This window comes from Eptesicus fuscus, chromosome 3, assembly GCF_027574615.1.
Source record: "Eptesicus fuscus isolate TK198812 chromosome 3, DD_ASM_mEF_20220401, whole genome shotgun sequence".
NCBI classification, from domain to species: Eukaryota; Metazoa; Chordata; class Mammalia; order Chiroptera; family Vespertilionidae; genus Eptesicus; species Eptesicus fuscus.
This window is the reverse complement of record NC_072475.1, coordinates 78,652,419-78,672,834: the sequence shown is the minus strand read 5'-3', so window position 1 is coordinate 78,672,834 and position 20,416 is coordinate 78,652,419. Positions and strand designations below refer to the sequence as shown.

The window sequence follows — 20,416 nt, the reverse complement described above, 5'->3', positions numbered from 1 at the left end:
CAAATCTTCACAGCCCATGTACCTGTTCCCAGATATTCATTTTTCCCCTGGGGAAGTAGTCAACACTGCTGCCCAAGCCATGGTGACTGCAAGAAAGCATTGCTCTCCCATTCACTCTGGCCCAAGTGATTCCCTGAAACACAGAGAAGATTAAGAGGGAACATCTATACATGAATTTACTAGTCAGGGAAACAAAATGCAGTAACATACAACTAGAAGAGTAGTTGTCAACCCTTTCTCTCCACTGAGAAAGCAAGTTGGCAGATGATGTTGACTGTGACACACTTCCATGGACTTCTTCATGTAATGAATGAGCAATTGTCTACTGGCTTAACTATTATTCCTCTTCATTTTTCTCCCATTCAGGATAGCATATCATAATGTAAAGGAATGAGGAAGGTATTATTAAGATAATCTGTAATCCACCCTAGTTATATAAGTCACATTAAACTATGGTGCTTTATCCTTAGGAATGCATTAATTACCATGCGTCTCATAACTGATTGTGACAGATCAGGGTGTTGAAATAGTCTGAAGGCTGCTGATCTTGACAATCTGGTTTATATGAATGAATTGCTCATCTTGCCTTTATGGTTCCCGATAGCAAGGTCTCCTTACCTATCTCCAAGTCTATCTCTGAAAATCAGATGCTGTCTTCCCAGTCATGGGGAAATTCAAGCATGGCCCAGCCCAGGGAGATCCATTTCCAAGAGTGTGAGAGACAGAAGACTGGTTTCACACTGGGAATGTGCACTCCTTCAGGGGAGCTTCCACACTTACCTACAAGGATATAGCCATACCCTCAAAAGAGAAATCATATCAAAATGTTCTATAATTAGGCCCAGCATGTATATAAGAAACATGCATGTGCACACACATGAAACCAAAAAAGACAATAGTGGTTGTTTTATTACAGATTACCCAGGAGAATCCATTTGACCCTGACCTAAAAAATATATAGACATTTTCTCAGAAGGATTTGAAAGGGAATGATAAGCAAAGTATCAGAGGCATGAAAGCTCATGAAATGTTGAGTAAGAAAGTAGTTTCCAGTATGGCTGCAGCATAGGGTGTGTTTAGAGAACTTGGCACTCATAATTATGTTATAGATACTTTACTGAACAGTTGATCCAATTTTGACATCCTCTGCCTAAAATAAATATGGAATGAATCAGCTATTCTTAATCAAGTAATTGCTCAGGAGATGTTCTAAAATCATTTGGTACATATCAGACTAGATCTTTGAATTTGTTGTTAGAGTAAAAGTCAGAATTCCTAAGAGAGATGTAGGAATTAAGAGATAGAAAGTAGTTGGCTAAGCTATACACTTTAGAGAAATCATAACGTGAGACATGGAACTTGCTTTCTTCTTCTCTTCCCCTCCCTCCCTACCTCCCTCCCTCACAGAAAGTCTCTAATTTATGCCAGTTACAATACTAGGCACTATGCTTAAGCAATAAACAAAAGCAGATATGATATCTGCCTTTTCTCCCCTTAAAAAAATTGGGGGGAGGGCCTCTCTCCCATGGGGATGCATGGAGTTTCTTTCTCCTCAGCTAGGGCTGGAAGCCAGGATCAACCCTTTAGAATAATTGTCAGGGCTGCAACGAACTGGGCAGCGTTGTTTTCCTACCTTAGACATTTGTAAAATAAAAAATGGGGGGCAGTTATGGGAGACAGACATTAACCAATTAGTCATCCAAATGAATTTAAAATTACAACTTTACTATTATCAAGGCAAAGTTATTGGAGATATGAAACTTATCATAGAGAGGTTTAGCCTTGTCTTAAAAGGCAATATAAAGTTGTAGTTAACCCTGTGGACTCTAGAACCAGGATGCTTAATTTTGAATGTTGGCTATACTACTTTCTAGGTGATCATGAGAAAATTATGTAATCTATCTGTGCATCAATTTCCTCATAAAAATGGATATTATAATGGATTATACCCTGAAAATAGAAACTAAAAGGTAGTTGTTGTTTTTGTTTTTTTGTCTTTTTTTAAATATATTTTATTGATTTTTTACAGAGAGGAAGGGAGAGGGAAAGAGAGTTAGAAACATCGATGAGAGCCCTAACTGGTTTGGCTCAGTGGATAGAGCGTCGGCCTGCGGACTGAAATGTCCCAGGTTTGATTCCGGTCAAGGGCATGTACCTTGGTTGTGGGCACATCCCCAGTAGGAGGTGTGCAGGAGGTAGCTGATCAATGTTTCTAACTCTCTATCCCTCCCCCTTCCTCTCTGTAAAAAATCAATAAAATATATATTAAAAAAGAAAAGAAACATCGATGAGAGAGAAACATCAATCAGCTGCCTCCTGCACACCTCCTACTGGGGATGTGCCCGCAACCAAGGTACATGCCCTTGACAGGAATCGAACCCGGGATCCTTCCGTCCGCAGGCTGATGCTCTATCCACTGAGCCAAACCTGTTTTGGCTAAAAGGTAGTTTTTTTGTTTTGGTGTTTTTTTTCAAAATTAATTTTATTTATTTATTTATTTTTTATTTTTTTTTAATTTCTTTATTGATTAAGGTGTCACATATTTGTCCTCATCCCCCCATCCCCATCCCACACCCCTCCCCACACATGCCCCCATACCCCTGATGCCCTTAACCGCTGGTTAGGCTCATATGCTTGCACACAAGTCCTTTGGTTGATCTCTCCCCTTTACTCCCACCCTCCCCTACCCTCCCTCTGAGGCCCGACAGTCTGATCCATGCCTCCTTGTTTCTGGGTCTGTTCTTGTTCATCAGTCTATGTTGTTCATTATTTCCCCTAGATGAGTGAGTTTTAAGGCTAAATAAATTGTGCGTAAAGCACTAGAAGAGGGCCTACATAAATGCTCAATAAATGCTATCATCACTGCCACTGCCACTGTTATTACTACTTGTGGTGGGTAGCGGAGTGGGGGAGGTGACAGAGAACTTTCCTTCAAGAAGTGATGAGTGAGCTGAAATTGGAGGCTGAACAACATTTACCAGGGGAAGAAGTGGGTGAGCTGTGAGACCATATACAAAGCCCCTATTTCTGGAGGGAATATGACCAATTCAGGGTACTAAAAGAGGGTCAGTGAGACAAAACGAATTAGGGGGAAAATGGTACAAGGGAGGGTGGCAAGGAGGGCAGGGGACAAATTATGTGGAGTTATTGTAAACAGTATTACAAATTTTGGTTTTCATTCTAACAACAATAAGAATCCTTGGGAAGTTTTTATAAAGAAGGCTGACATGATCAGATTCACATTTTATAATTTAATTCTTGCTAGAAGCATGAAGAATAGATTGGAAGCTGGCAAAATTGGATATGGGAAAACTATTGAAATTTCCCAGAAAAGTGATTATGGGGGCCTGTCCTAGGTGGTGGAATGAGTGAATTGGACAAATTGGAGAAATCTTTAGGATATAAAATGAGCAGGACTTCATGAAAGAGTGGATGTAGGATTCAAAGACGAATGATCTAAAATTCTGGCTTATGCAGTAGGGTGATGATGGTAATCATTGAGTCTGGAAATACTGGACAAAGATCAAGTTTGGGGAAAGGGGTACAGAAGGTAAGTCTGATTTCACATGTGCTGCGTTTGAGGTGCCTTTGAGACTTCTAAAAGAAGATGTTAATTGGCAACTGAATATTAGGGTTTAGGGCTCAGAGGAGAGGTCTGAACATACATATATGTAAAGATATATATTTGTGTGTCCATTACCTAGAGGTGGTTTCTGAAGCTGAGAGAGGACCCAGGCAATAGAGTCTAGAGCAAGGCTGCCAAGAGAAATATAATGTAAGCCACATATGTAACAGATAATTTTCCAATAACCACATTAAAAGATAGTTAAAAGAAACATATGAGCTAATTTTAATAATGTATATTTTATTTAGTAAAATACATCTAAAATATCATTTCAACAGATAATCAATATAAAATTATTAATAAAATATTTTACATTATTGTTTCATACCAGTCCTCAAAATCTGTTGTGACTTTTTAATACTTATAGTGTGTGTAATTCAGACTATAGTTTAAGTATTCAGAAGCCATGTGCTTAGTGGCTACCTACTGGACAGCACAAGTCTAGGGCTAGGGAGGGAAAAAAGAGCAGAGAGGGAGCAAAGGGAGAGGAAGAGAGATAGGGTAATATAGTAAAAGCTAAAGAGATAGTATTTCTAAAAAACAAAGCAAAAAACAGTTAGTGGTCAAAAGATTCAACTGACTTCAGACTTTGCCACTGTAAAAGGTGGTGAAGTTCTGTTCTATTTTAGAAAACTTTAATTGACCTTGTACTCTTTAGTTCCTATTTTTCCCCAATTTTTAACATCAAACTTCTTAAAAGGCATTCTATGTCTGCTATTTTCATTAGCTCTCTTTAATTGTCTGTAACCTACATTCAGTCTCATCATTTTGTAAAAGCTGCACTCCCCAGTGTTTCGTCCTTCAAGTCCAATTATCTTTCCAGGACATCTGTTCTCCTTGACCTATCTAAAATATTTGAAAGTTTAAACAGTCTCTCATTCTTAAAACTGCTTCTTTCCATCTCAGTACAGGAATCTTTTGTTGACCATCTCTAATCATTTCTTCTCTCTTAGAAATTGGTAACTCACAACTGGATGAGACTGGCTCCCAAGTCTTCATTTGCAGCTCTAATCACTCCACATAAATGAGGTCTGTGGGGCTAGTATCTAACCATCCCCTCAAACTAGCCATATTTGAAAGGGAAATCACCTTGTAACGTGAAGAAGCTTTTCCTCCTCACTCCCCTCGGCTGTCACACCATGTGAAAGAGATTGGTCAGAAACAGCATCCCTGAGAAAACAATACATACACTGAGTTCTGGAGGCACAGAAGAGTTAACCAGATAACAGGGGAAGAAGAAAGGGAACAGTATTCCAGGTTGTAGGTACCACATGTTCACTCAAATATCCTCCCATGCTTTATGAACAGAGTGTCAGCTTACTACTAAGTGCCATGCTCTATGCTAGTCTCTTGGAATAGACAATGAGCAAGTCAAACCTGGTCCCTGCCCCCATGGAGCTTATCATCTAGTGGTGAATAGAGACACAGTAAACAAATCATTGCAACTGTATTAAGTGCTATGAAGAAAAGTACAATAAGCTATGGGCGCCTAAAATAAAAAATTTAGGCGCCCATAGCTTATTGTACTTTTCACCTAGTAATTCAACGAGGGTCTTCCCTAGTCTGGGGGTGGGAGTAGAGAAAACAGCATATAAGCCGAAGCCTTGAGTATATGAATTAACCAGATAACAGGGAGGAAGTGGGACAAATAGCATTGATGCCATAGTAGCTTCTGAAGGCTCTGAGTTGGGAAGTAGCCCAGTGGCTTCTGAGAACTGTAGCACCGTAAGTTAGGGTTGTAAGTGAGGAGTCAGGGATCAGATATCACACAGTCAAAATTCCCAAGTGTATCCTAAGAGCAACTGGGAGACTTGCGATATACCCAGCTTCAACCCTCAGGACCATCTATGACACCTGCCATTATCCTCACTTTCTATATCCAACTTGTCAGCAAGTTGCCATTAAGTCCCATGGATTCTTCCCTCCTACACTCACTCAGGATTGTATCCTGTGATTCTCAGCTCATATGTTTTTGACTTTGCACAATGGGGCCACAGGTCTGAGATCAATAAGGTCAATTTTGCTCAAATTATTTTTCCATATTTTGATTAATATGTAAAATTTACTTTTTCTACAACTGACAATCCATTCTGAGCTGGTACTACTGTCAGATGGAATATTAAGTGAGAAAGTCCTGTGGCAGCGTAGAGCAGGCTGTTGTTTGCAGCAAATAGGTGTTAGAAGTATACCATTAACACTGAACTGGTACCATAGGAAAGTGTAAAAATTTTGCTTCATTAATATGTAAGAGAGGTTGGTCAAACCAGTGAACAGTTATTTCAAAATAGAAATACTGTGTGAGCCCTGGCTGGTGTTTCTCAGTGGTTAGAGTGTTGTCCCATGCACTGAAGGGCCGCAGGTTCCATTCCCAGTCAAAGGCACATACCTGGGTTGCAGGTTTGATCCCCAGCCCAGTCGGGACATGTATAAGAAGCAACAAATTGAGGTCTCTCTCTCACATTGATGTTTCTCTCCCTCTCCCTCTCCCCACCAGCTCCCTTCCACTCTAAAAAAAAATCAATGAAAAAAATATCCTGGGGTGAGGATTAGCAATGAAAAGAAAGAAGAAAGAAAGAAAGAAAGAGAGAGAGAGAGAGAGAGAGAGAGAGAGAGAGAGAGAGAGAGAGAGAAAGGAAGGAAGGAAGGAAGGAAGGAAGGAAGGAAGGAAGGAAGGAAGGAAAGAAGGAAGGAAGGAAGGAAGGAAGGAAGGAAGGAAGGAAGGAAGGAAAGGGAGGGAGGGAGGGAGAAAGGGAGGGAGGGAGGAAGGAAGGAAGGAAGGAAGGAAGGAAGGAAGGAAGGAAGGAAGGAAGGAAGGAAGGAAAAGAAATGAAACACTGTATGACAGGCAACCAAAAAAAGCTTTTATTAATAATGGATACTTTTATAAAATTTTATTATACTAGAGTAGTAATTTTGTTATAATTATTATTTTCTTATTTCCTGCATTTGTGTCTTTTCATTTTATAGATCATGTTGCTAAAATTATTAATGTCTATGTATGACTTGGTTAATTTTACCTAACTTGTTAGCTGGGGAGATTTGCATGAATTAATAACACCCAATGAAATTTTTAGTAAAGCTTAATTGTTCTCACTGAAGACTTTGTTAGAAGTTTGGCCCTTAGAAACTGGGAATTGGATTAGGGTGACAAAATGCCTGGGCTGAGAAACACCTGGGTGCCCTAGGCGGCGAAGGCCCTTCCTCCCAGACTCCTCTGTCGGCAGTCTGTCTCACATCACCTATCAAGCAAAACCCAATCCTCCTTTAGGCCTCCCCCAACATCCCAGTTAGAGTCACAGTGCAGAGAAGCACCTCACCCCTGGGGCCCCTCCCAGGTGTGGGGAATCAGGCTGAGCCCAAAGGCTGTGCAGGGGAGGGACTGGCCAAGACCAAGCCCAAACCGGGAATGAACTGTGCAAGCTCAGGGCCGTCAGTCCCTGGCTTGCCAGGAGGCAGATGCCTGGGTCAGCTCTGCTGCCTGCTGGGTAGGGCACCAGGGCTCCACTCGGAGGTCTGCCAAGGTCCAAGGTCACCGTAACCTAAATGCGCTGTTCTATGCAAACCCGCTGGGCCTGTTCCTCCTGGCAGCAGTGGGGTCGCTAGAATTCATCTCAGGAGACCACCACTGCCTGTTCCTGGAGCCTCTCCCTTGAAGAACAGTCTCGGGAGCATACATACTAATATGTACCATTTTTTTCCAGCTTTATAAGCAGCATACAGCATTGTATAATTTTCAGCTGCACAATATGATGTTTCTATACACATAGCTATTTGTGAAATGATTGCAACACTAAGGTTGGTTGACACCTCCATTTATCTCAATTACCCTTTTCCTGTGTGTGGTGAGATCTTTAAATATTTATTCTCTTAGCAACACTCAAATATATAAAACAGTTTTGTTAACTATAGCCAGTATGCTGTACATCAGACCCCCCAGAACATTTTCACCTGGTAATTGGAAGTTTGTGCCCTTTGAGCAACATCGCCCCATTTCCCTCAATCCTCAGCCCCTGACAACAACCATCCTACTCTCTGTTTCTGTGAGTTCACCTTTTTATTTTATTTTTAATCCTCAACCTAGGATTTTTATTTTATTTTATTTTATTTTTTTTTAGAAAGAGAGGGGAGGGAGGGGAAGAGAGAAAAACATCAATGTGAGAAAGACACATCAATTGTTTGCCTCCCTCAGGCAACCTCCAATGGATGCACATGCCCTTGACCTGGAATCAAATCTGCACAGGGAGCCAACGCTGTAACCACTGAACCAAACTGGCCAGGGCTATGAGTTCAGCTTTTTTAGATTCTACATATAAGCAAGATCATATAGTATATGTTTTTCTCTCTGACTTATCTCACATAGCATAATGCCCTCAGGATCCATCTATATTATTTCAAACTAGTAGCCTTGCACAGGAATCCATGCGCCAGTAGCTCTCTGTGGGGCCTGGCCATTACACACCCACTGCCCAGAGGCTCTCTGCAGCCCAGAGGCCCATCCGTGGCCGGGCGCAGAACACTTGCCTTGTCACCGTGGCAACGAAGCAAGCATTCCACCAGGCCACTCACACTGCCCGCTCTCAGCGGCCACCCCCCGGGACTGGGGGACTCCAGTGGGGCTGAGACGACTGGGCGCTGCCATCTTGTGGCTATGGGCGCCACCATCCTTGTGACAGAGTGGTGGTTAATTTGCATATTACCCTTTTATTAGATAGGATGGCAGGATTTCTTTCTTTTACATGGCTAAATAATATTCCATTGTGTGTATATTATATATATGTAATTATTATATATAATACCCACAGCAAGTCCTTAATTAAATTCATTTCATCCAACATCATTTCCTTATCATATTAATGAGAAAAGAATTAATTTCTGGTGGAGGTCACTCTCTGTATGTACTTTGCAAGTTCTCTTGATGTCTTCATTGGTTTCCTCAGGAGACCCCGGCTTTCTCCCACACCCCAAAAATGTGCACATGAGGTGAACTGGCCCATCTGAATTGTCCCAGTCTGAGAGTGTCGGTGTGTGACTGTCCTGCAATGGAAGGGCATCCTGTCCAGAGTGGGGTCCCACCTGACCCCCTGAGCAGCTGGGAGAGGCTTCAGCTATTCATGAGCCTGAACTGGACTAAGCAGGTTGGAAAATCATTATCTTCTTTGTTTTCATTAATCTCTTTTAAATGTATATATAGCTCACATTTATTTCAGTGTTTAATATTAGAAGGGTTTGGGGTCATTATTTAGAAGCTTGGTGACATTTCTGTGACCAGAAATATGCTGTAAGAACTTAAATTCTTATTTATAACTATTAGCCTAGTGTAAAATTAGTTCCAATATACATTGTTCTGCTTAAAGTCAGTTTCCAAGAACCTATCCACCATGTTATGTGAGGACTTTGTGTGTGTGTGTGTGTGTGTGTGTGTGTGTTGGGGGCGGGGGGGTTTACAAAATGTGAGAAAAATATACTTATCCTACCTAATAATAGACAAATATGCAAATTGACCATACCTCCGACACGCCCACAAGCCACGCCCACAAGCCACGCCCACCATCCAATCAGAGCGAGTATGCAAATTAACCCAACCAAGATGGCTACAGCCACAGAGAGCAAGGTTTCCTAGGTAACAGAGGAAGCCAAGCTTTCCGCCTGCCCTTGCCAGGCCTAAGCCTCCACTCAAGCTACAACATTTCAATATAGAAGGTAAACAAATTCAAACAGAAATGGCGGCAGAATGGAGCTTGAGAGAGCAGGCCAGGGTTGCTCCCGGCAACAGGGGAAACAAAGCTTTCTGCACACCCTGGCCGGGGCCACCCGCTTAAGGCTACAAAGTTTCAATTATAACCCCAACAGAAATGGCTGCCAGCCGCGGAGGGAGCCCCAGGCTTGGCTCTGCTCCAGGCTACAAAGTTTCAATTGTAGAAGGAACATAAATTCCAGATACCAGGGCCTCTGCTTGGGTTGCCAGGGGGCGTGGCCAGCCTGCAAACCACCACAGGCCCCTCACTCAGGCCGCCCTACGCCCCAAGGGAACCCCACCCTGATCAGGGACACCCTTCAGGGCAAACCAGCTGGCCCCCACCCCTGTACCAGGCCTCTATCCTATCTAATAAAAGAGTAATATACAGATTGATCATCACTGCAACACACAATATAGCTGCCCCCATGTGGTCAAAGATCCTGTCCCCATGTGGACACAAGATGGCCACCACAAGATGGCCAACAGGGGAGGGCAGTTGGGAGGCACCCGACCTGCAAGGGAGGGCAGTTGGAGGTGATCAACCCTGCAGGAGAGGGCAGTTAGGAGTGATCAGGCCGGCAGAGGAGGGAAGGTGGGGGCAAACAGGCTGGCAGCGGAGTGGTTAGGGGGTGATCAGGCTGGCAGGCAGAAGTGGTTAGGGGCAATCAGGAAGGCAGGCAGGCAAGCAGTTGGGAGCCAGCAGTCCTGGATTGTGAGAAGGATGTCCGACTGCCCGTTTAGGCCCGATCCCAGCGGGCCTAAACGGGCAGTCGGACATCCCTCGAGGGGTCCCAGATTGGAGAGGATACAGGCTGGGCTGAGGGACAACCCCCCTCCGTGCACGAATTTCATGCACCGGGCCTCTAGTATTTATATATCACATTTACAAAATGTGAGAAAAATATACTTATATTTATATACTAGTAGCCCCGTGCACAAAATTCGTGCACATTGAAAGGGAATTAATTAGATGAAATATTTTAATATTGCTATTTGCCCTTTCTCTATAATAAAAGTGTGAGAGATAAAAGGAAATGAGTACAATGTATATGAAAATAATACATAAATTTATTAATAAGTAAACAACAATAAAATGATATAACAATAACAAACTGATATAACAATAACAAACTCGCAATATAAAAACAACATTGATGCAAATAATGATTGATAAAGTGATTAAACTTATTCTAATATCTTCCTGTATACCACATTAAGAGTAAAAACACTTTCAGAGTGCTTGACTAATTTCCCTTGAGATAAAGTATTTACAGCTTTAACTTTAACTTAACATGCTCTTTGAACTCAAGAGAAAGCAACAGCCGTAACTGGTTTGGCTCAGTGGATAGAGCGTCGCCCTGTGGACTGAAAGATTCCAGATTCGATTCCGGTCAAGGGCATGTACCTTGGTTGCGGGCATATCCCCCGTAGGAGGTGTGCAGGAGGCAGCTGATCGATATTTCTCTCTCATCGATGTTCCTAACTATCCCTCTCCCTTCTTCTCTGTAAAAAAAATCAATAAAATATTTTTTAAAAATACTTTTAAAAAAAGCGAGAGAGAAAGCAACATATAACTGACCATGTCCAAAAATGGGTTCAGGTAGGAATATTCCTACTCTGTCTAGAGTTTGTCCTTGTGATTTATCAATAGTCATCACAAATGCTGGCATAACAGGAAAATATCTTCAAATTAATTTAAATGGGTGGCCAGTGTCAAATGGGGACAAATCAATTCTTGGAATCAGAACAATCTCTCCCTCTGCAGATCCTGTTAATATTTCAGCTTTGATAATGTTAGTGGAGCAATCTTTTGATAATAAATCTGGTACCATTACAAAGACCCCATTTACTATTAAGATTTCTCAATAGCATGATGATTGCACCCACTTTCAATTTTTTTTTTTTTTTTTGCGCCGCCATCAGAGCTGTTGGCACCACTTTCAGTTTTAATTTATGACACGGCATTCCAGAAGGAGTAATACTATTAAGAAATTCAATAGGAAAATTTTCCTTTTCAGCATCATCTGTTGAGTCAATGGAATCATCACTCAAATAGGCGTGAAAATCTCCATCAAGTATATCCAAAATTTCTTCATTTAATTTTTGAACGTGCTCATTTTTTGAACAAAGAATTGCATGTTTAGATATATTTTTAATATTATCTATAGATATACTATTTCCAAAGATGGCTTAAATAATAGATCCATTAAAAATCATTTCATGGGGAATTTCAATAATATCCATTCCTAAACGAAAACTGCTACCAAGTTTGCCATCTCCAAGTTTTACTAACCATTCACTATAAGCAGAATCCTCTGATTTCATATTTGTTTTAAGAGACAACTGTCTGAAACATCCCCAAACACTACAGTACTTTAAAACTTATTTGTACTATGGCCAATCGTATAGCATGGCAACACAAAAATCCCCTCTGAAAAGAACTTTCCCACCAAATGCAACATTCAAATTAGCGCCAGCGAGAGCTTTATATGTATGGCACGTGTGCGAGTCAAAGTTTATTTTTATATTTCCAGTGCGTCATATGTACCAGTTGGTCGGACGGATGGACAAATGTCGGTCACTTAGCCTTTTATCTATACAGATTATAAGTCATGATTTTAACTTTTTAAAAAATTATCCTTTAATACCTCCAAAGCACAATGAGTAAGAATCTGAAGGTTTATGTGGCTTCTATTTGGTTTCTAGGACAAAGTTCTTTCCTTTACCCACCACTCACTTCTCTCCTTTTACTCTTGAATGTTAATTCCAACATAATTTTTGTAACACCTCTTGAAAAGGATCCCACCAAGTTTTTGATAGTCCACATGATAAAACTTACAGAAAAATACAGCATGAGACTTTCATTCTCTCACTAAGTTCTTCATATAACTGTAATTCCTCAGCCTCTAAAGAATGAAAAAGGAAAATGAAAGTGCCTTCTCTCATTCCAAGGCCTTTCTCAGTCAGGCAACCACAAAAAGAAAGAATGAGCCTACAATTCATGCCATGTAATCTCTATCAGGCATAATTCAAATCAAATCCCATCATGCAAAGTCTGGGATAATTAAAATGTATAAGAGAACAGTGGTGACCTGGGGGAGAACTTATGAAACCTTGTCTCCTGCTTTTGCTGACTATTCTTTTCGTTATGCTAGACTCCAAGTCCCTATCGGGGACCTGGTCAGATGGCTGTGGGTGCTAACCCACGCCACCTGGATCCGCTATCGGGGACCTGGGCAGGCGGCTGCGGGTGCTAACCCATGCCGCCTGCCCTGGTCCGTGATCCGTGATCGTGGACCTGGTCAGATGGCTGTGGGTGCTAACCCACGCCACCTGGATCCGTGATCGGGGACCTGGGCAGCCTGCTGCAGGCATTAACCCACGCCGCCTGCCCCGTTCTGCCCGGCGTGGTCCGCGATCGGTGATGGCGGACCTGGGCAGCCGGCTGCGGGCGTTAACCCACGCCGCCTGCCCCGGTCCGTAATCGGTGATGGCGGACCTGGTTAGCCGGCTGCCAGCGCTAACCGCCTGCCCCAGTCCACCATCATGGCTTGGATCTCAATGGCATGGGTGCTGCCCTCTCCCCCCGCATCTTTGCTGGTTTAACGTGTATATTTGCTTCTGATTGGCTGGTGGGCGTGGCTGGTGGGCATGGCTGGTGGGCGTGGCTGGTGGGTGTAGCGAAGGTGCGGTCAATTTGCATATTACTGTTTTATTAGGTAAGATCACATTTTCTTTATCCCTTCATCTTATGATGGACACCTAGGTTGTTTCGTTGTCTTGTTTATAGTGAATAATGTTGCAAAGAACATGAGAGTGCAGATTTATTCAAAATCATAGTTTTATTTTCTTTGGATAGATATCCAGAAGTGGGATTGCTTGATCATATAGTAGTTCTATTTCTAATTTTTGAGAGGCCTTCATACTATTTTCTATAGGGCTGTACCAATATGCCCACCAACAGTGCTCTAGCATTCCCTTTTCTCCACATCCTTGCTAACCCTTATCTCTTGTCTCATTAATAACAGCCATTTTGTTGTTATATGAAAACTAGAGGCCCGGCGCATGAAATTCATGTGCAGCTACAGTCCCTAGGCCTGACCTGAGATCAGGGCCATCTTCCCCGGCTGCCGGCAGCCGGCCCCGCCACCCACTGCCACCCACCCCCAGGTCCCCATTTGCCATCAGGTAATCGGAGCCTGCCAGCTTGGGGCGGGGAGGGGGGGGGAGGGAGAGAAGGATCTAGAAGTTCATCAGCAGGCCCCAATCAGGCAATCAGGGCCTGCAGGCTGAGGGCAGCTCTTTCATTGATCGTCAGCCCCCTGGTGGTCAGTGTGTGTCATAGTGACCAGTTGTTCCACCGTTCAGTCCATTTGCATATTACCCCTTTATTATATAGGATATGCATAGCCCATGGACATGGGCAATAGAGTAGTGAAGACTGGAGGTGGGTAGGTATGGGCTAGGGGAAGGGAAGTAAGAGGGGGAAATGGGAGATATCTGTAATACTATCAACAATAAAAATATATTTTAAAAAAGATACTCATCACATTTCTAATCACATGTTTAATGTCTCTTTCCCATTATTCAAGCTTCAAGAAGGTAGAAACGCAATCTTGTTTCTTTATGTGTTCCTAGCACCAAGGACAGTGCCTTACACATAATAATTATTTGTTGAAAGAGAATGAATGAATAAGGACAACTTTCTTTTTCTGGGTAACTCTTTTTCACCTATCAATAACCGAAGCCAGAAGTTATATCCTCCAGGTTGGGTTACAGTCAAATCTGATACATCTTTGGATCCCTGGGGCCTAGTTTGGAACTTGGTACATGATTCAGATATCATAGATATTTGTCAAATAATAATAAACTCTTGGCCAGGAGTTGATAATTGTTAGAAACTGAGTGATGGGTATATGAGTAGGGTTCATTACACTGTTCTTTCTCCTTTCATCTATATTTTTATTTTTTATTTTTTTTAAATATATATTTTATTGATTTTTTTACAGAGAGGAAGAGAGAGGGATAGAGAGCTAGAAACATCGATGAGAGAGAAACATCGATCAGCCACCTCCTGCACACCCCGCACTGGGGATATGCCCGCAACCAAGGCACATGCCCTTGACCGGAATCGAACCTGGGACCCTTGAGTCCGCAGGCCGACGCTCTATCCACTGAGCCAAACCGGTTTCGGCTCATCTATATTTTTAAATTTTCCATCGTAAAAAGTGAAAACATTTATATTCACCTAAAGTCAAGCGAAAGTGTAGTCAAAGATGATCGTGCAGTTTCTGGCTGAAGCAAACCAGTAGAAGGAGGTGTGGTTCACTGGGTGGATGGAGTGGAACTGATTCCAGACTCGAATGCGCATGTGCATGGGCTAGCTTGGAGAGGGTTCTTTTTTCACCCCAGTGAAAGTTCTTCGAAGGTCAATAACAGGGATGAAATAATAAGTTTTGATTGCAACACCTTTAGTTTTAATTACTTGAGGGCATCTCCAGTCAGCTGTGCAATAGTTAGCAGCTACAATAAATTAAAATCTCTGCCCTAAACAATGAGCTATGAGAGGGTTTCTGGATGGTAACCTTCCCCGTCATGATCCTCGATGGCCTCTGGGGCTGTGATCTGACTGACCACCAGCAACTGCCCCGCAATCTAGGGAGTCTGCAGTAAATACTGTGCCCCACGAGTGCTTCCTGCACACTTCTCATCCACCCTCTCCCCTTCTCCTTTACCGCTGTTTTATTTCTACTGGGGAGCGATTTATTGACATGGGCAAGGCCACGGTGCGTGTCACAGCTTTATGTTCAGCAGCAGGTAGGGTGTCAAGAAAATTCTGGTTCCCTTTTGACTGCAACCACCTTCTGACTGCAAGTCGCTTGACCTTTCTGAATCTCAAATGCTGCCTCTGAAAAATAAGGATAACAATCGTGGCGACTTCACAGGGCTGATGCGAGGATGAAAGCATGCAAAGGGTTCAACACAGAGCCTGGCACAGTGTGAGCGGTTGATAAACAGGAGCCATTATCATCGCCAGTGGGGCGTCCTCCTGGCTCTCCACCTGGACATCGGGAAAGCTGCCGCAGGAGCGGAGCAGGCTGCCCTCCGCGGTGGCCGCTGGCTCCCGCCCTGTGGGTGCGGTGGGTGCGTGGTCCCATGAAGGACTCCAGGCCGGGGTGTTAGAGTGGCAGCGGGACAGGATGGCAAAGGCAGGAGCTGCGCTGTGGGACCCGGGAATGGAGCGGGGTTGGTGGCTGGCCTGGGGAAGGGGCCGTGGGCTCACCGAGGCCGGAGGGTCCCACTCACAGCCCCGTTTGCCTAGGCCTCCCACCGCCACTGCCACAGCAGCTGCCACCCCGGCTTTGTCCGGAAGAACGTCCGGAAGGTCATTCAGCTGTCTGGTCTAATTACCATATTACCCTTTTATTATAGACTAGTAGCCCATTTGCAGGAAGAATCCTGCAAGCGGCCGTTGGGGCCGTGTGCGCTGCCGCCGCCTTTGCGGCCGCCACGCTTGCACCCGCTCGCCACTGCCGCCTGCCCAGCTCCACCCTGCTCCGCCCCGCTCCGCCTCGCTTGGGCTTTCCCTCTGGCAGCCACCTTGCTTTCTGCTTTTCCTCCCTCTTCCTTCTAAGTTGTCTTCAGTCTTCACTCCTCCCTCCCTCCACATATGCAAATTAGCCGCCATCTTTGTTGGGTAATTTGCAGACTCGCCCTGATTGGCTGGTGGGTGTGGCTTTGGCTGGTGAGCGTGGTTTTGGCATAGTGAGGGTGCGGTCAATTTGCATATTACTATTTTATTAGGTAGGATTTCAGCCGATATACATATACCTGTTAGTATATTCAAATGTTTAGCCTAGGATGAAATTTTATTTATTTGTTTGTTTAAAAGTATTACATAGAAGTCACTTAATTATTTAGCTACTTTGGAAATAACTTTCAATTTATGTGCCTGAATTTGTCTGTATTCTTACCTCTATATACAGTATTTTGAAATTTTACCTTGTAATCAGGAAAGGTGATGGTGAATTGCTATTTGATTTTCATCTTAGTTTCCCATGGCCTTCAATTTTGAGAAGAACTAGAAAATAAGAAGTTGAAATCTAAGGAAAAAAATTAAATGATAAGTAATTCAAATAAATAAATATTTGTGGATGCTAATATTAAAAGTAAAAATAATTTAGCATACTTCCCTTACCTAGATTTCACTAAGGAGAGTTTCTTGTAACACTTCATTGTTTTCTTTATGATGTTTAGTTCTCATAGAATTTCAGATATATAAATTTTATTCTCTAAAACACTTGGGATCAAAAGAATGAAAATCTGCCTGGCTCACATGGCTCAATGGTTGAGCATTGACCTATGAACCAGGAGGTCACAGTTCAATTCCCAGTCAGGGCACATGCCTGGGTTGTGGGCTCATTCCCCAGTGTGGGCTGTGCAGGAGGCAGCCAATCAATTATTCTCTCTCATCATTGATGGTTCTATCTCTCTCTCCCTCTCCCTTCCTCTCTGAAATCAATAAAAATAATTTTTAAAAGAGAAAATGACCTTTAAAAAAGTCACTAAGGTCATTTGATGATCATCTAGTTGATCCTTATGTAATTGACATTATTTTTACAATTCTATTCATTATTTTGTGCATAAAATTAAAACCAGCAGAAAAGAGTATCAGGTTGATTTGACCTGTTACTGGAGGAATTAACATGGTTCTTGAAAAATAATTGGCATTTTGAAAGGAGACTAAAGTGTGTGGTAGGTTTAGCCAGGATCATCGACTTCTTCACTCTGATTTGAATTGATCCCCACATCTTGGCAGAGGCAAAAAGAAGGCAATAAAAAAGAAACCCTCATTGGAATATTTGATATCATTATTTAGTCTTACATATGAATTAATGAGTTCTCCTTCCTTGTTAGTTTACCCCAGCTGCCTTTATTTTTCTTACCCTGTTTCCTCCCCTTTTTTTTTACTAATCACTCTTCATTATTCTCTTAGTCTGTAATGAGTCACTTCCTCCCCAACCCCACCACTAGTTATAGATATAAAACTGAAGGGACTTCTCTGTTATGTTCATTCCTTTATTTCCAACACTCGAACAGTGTCTGGCCCTTTGTAGTGCTCAAAAAATATTTGATGAATGAATGAAAAATAAAATGACACTACCCTCCTCAAGAATTTGTAATTGCCCACAATGGTTTCCAAACCAAATTGATTTTCCTTATTATGGTATTCCAGATGCTCCCATCTGCCTGTATCTTATCTATCACCTTGTTTCTTCCTTTCACCTCAGGGTACTTGGCAATGTACACCCCTTTACTGTTCCTCTGTGCCCTTGCTTTAATTAATTTGCTGATAATATTTCCCTCACCTAAAACACCTTCTCCCTCTCTTCCCATCCAATGCTTACTCATTCTTGAGCTCAAATCTGATCTCCTCCATGAGGACTTTTCTAGGTTCTTTAAATTGAATTGATTTTTTCTTCCCCTGAACTACATGATACTTACCTGCTTTTATAATACATTTGCAACTTTATCCAGTGTCACTTCTATGTCACTTGATTGTAAAAGTCTTGCTTAACTCAGTGATCCTGTTATACAACTTTTGGACTCTTGACAACACACTGAGCTAGATCCTCAATATATGCTACCCGGATTGCTAGAATTTCAATTTTGTTTACTTTTAATCAAGTACTCACAATACACAAGATATTGGAAAAGACAATGGGTAGAGTGGACACAGAATGTGAACATGGTGGAGATAAAAAGTTCTTAGTTTTTACTTTTGGCTCCTGACACTAAGCTCATAATCTAGTGGAGAGAAAGAACTTACATTGCTAAATAATATGCAATTTGGGCTGTGATTTAAAAAGTGCAAACATGTTATATGAAAACATAGTAAAGGAGGATCCTGACCTTCAGTGTGTTGGCTCCCGTGCCATGGCACCCTCCAGGAAATCGATTTTGAACAAGCCAAGGTCATTGCAGATAACATGAAGGACTGGAACAAGGTTCTTCTGGTCTATGAGCCTATGTGGGCCATTGGTACAGGCAAGACTGCAACACCCCAACAGGCCCAGGAAGTACACAGAAAGCTCTGCGGATGGCTTAAGTCCAATATCTCTGATGCAGTGACTCAGACCACCTGCATCATTTATGTGGACGGGGCAACCTGCAAGGAGCTGCCAAGCCAGTCTGTGTGGATGCTTCCTAGTGGGTGATGCATTCCGCAAACTCAAATTCGTGGACATCATCAATGTGAAACAATAAGCCTCATTCATCTTCCCTACCTTTCATGCTCCGCAAGGAATTACAAAGCTCAGAAGCCTAATAACTGTCCTCCCATCCCTGCACGTACATCTAATGGTGTCACCTGCCCCCTTTCATGGCCTAGTCCAAACTATACCTCTTTCTTTACCCATTTACACCTTCCCCTGTGTTGGTCAGGACCAGGCCAATCCCTTCTCCGCTTACTTTAGGAATTAGAATGAAACATGTCACCAAAGTGGTTTCTCTTTGGCTGACAGCTAGAAGAGGTGGAGTTTGCTTATGGGTCCCCTCAGTCCCCACTGAAGGCAGGAAAGAGAAGCCATCCTCCTCTCCCATCTCCCACCATGGAGCCAAGGACTGAGAGAGAGCCCTGTCCTCTCCTCAGAGGTCAGGGGTGCTGCTCTCCCCACTGATGCCAATGCCTGTGTGTGTTGTGCATGTGAGCAGTCCCGTTTGGGGTGTGAGGGTGTGGGGGGAGATAAACACCTGGCACCCACACACAAAAAGCATCATAATAATAAAAGGTCAAGAGGCGTCACGACCAAAGCAACCAAACGACTGGTCACCATGAGGTACATGGGGCACCTCTTGGACGGCGCCCCACAGGGCACCTCCTCGTGCAATGGAAGGTGGGAGGCAGGGTGCCTCCTCACAGCAGTGGGAGGTGGGAGGCGGGACACCTTCTCTCACTATTTTAATTGCGCTGTGCTTTTAGTAGTGAAAGAAGTGAATGGAGGAAGAAATATTTCCCAAATGGAAGTATCATCTTGGATGAACCTTGCAAGGTAAGTAGAATAATAAGCAGCAAAAATATGTAAGGAAAAGAAGCCTTGGAGAAGTGCATGATAATAGCTTGGAAGTTTGGAAGAACAAAATCTAATAATAAAAAATTTAAAAAGGATAGTAAACTAGGGTGACTGAAGCTTTCTTATATTTATAAGGAAACACCACAGTAATAATTGCTGTGAGCAAGATCCACTAGTGAGAAAAACTTTAAGGAGAAAAAAGATATATTTGTTGCTTTATTTTATTTTATTTTATTTATTTTATTAAAGGGCCATTGCAGGAAGATTCCTGCAATAGGGCTTCCTGTGGCGGTCTGCTTCCCTCCCTTCTCCCCCGCTTCCCTCCCTTTTCTGCAGCCCCACCTGCTTTCCTCCCTTCTCTGCTGCCCCACTTGCTTGCTTCTCTGAAGGTTCGCTCCCTTCTGAAGTGCTTGGCTTCCTTCTATGCTGTCTTCAGTCCTCGCTCTGCGCCTGGATATGCAAATTAACCGCCATCTTGGTTGGGTTAATTTGCATACTCACTCCTGATTGGCTTGTGGGAGTGGCTTGTGGGCATAGTGGAGGTATGGTCAATTTGCATGTTTCTCTTTTATTAGATAGGATTTTATTTTATTTTATTTTTTTTATTTTATTTTATTTTATTTTATTTTATTTTATTTTATTTTATTTTATTTTATTTTTTTAAATGAATCTTTATTGTTCAGATTACATTGTTTCTCCTTTTTCCCCACCTATCTCCCCACCACCCAGTTCCTACCCCCCCCCTCTTCCCTTACCTCCCCCCCCCCCGCTGTCCTTATCCATAGGTGTATGATTTTTGTCCAGTCTCTTCCCATACTCCCCACACAGACACCCCTTTCCCCCTGAGAATTATCAATCCACTCCCATTCTATGGCTCTGATTCTAATAAGTTTATCAGTTTATTCTGTTCCTCAGATTTTTAATTCACTTGACTTTTAGATTCACTTGTTGATAGATATGTATTTGTTGTTCATAATTTTT

The 20,416-nt window shown here is 42.6% G+C and overlaps 1 non-coding gene across 1 annotated transcript; it reads left to right on the top strand.

The window, feature by feature from the left end:
- Positions 1-1,513: 1,513 nt before the first annotated feature.
- Positions 1,514-1,644, top strand: LOC129148638 (small Cajal body-specific RNA 20). The gene has a single exon (XR_008555639.1). It is a non-coding gene; the product is annotated as a small Cajal body-specific RNA 20 (non-coding RNA).
- Positions 1,645-20,416: the final 18,772 nt, after the last annotated feature.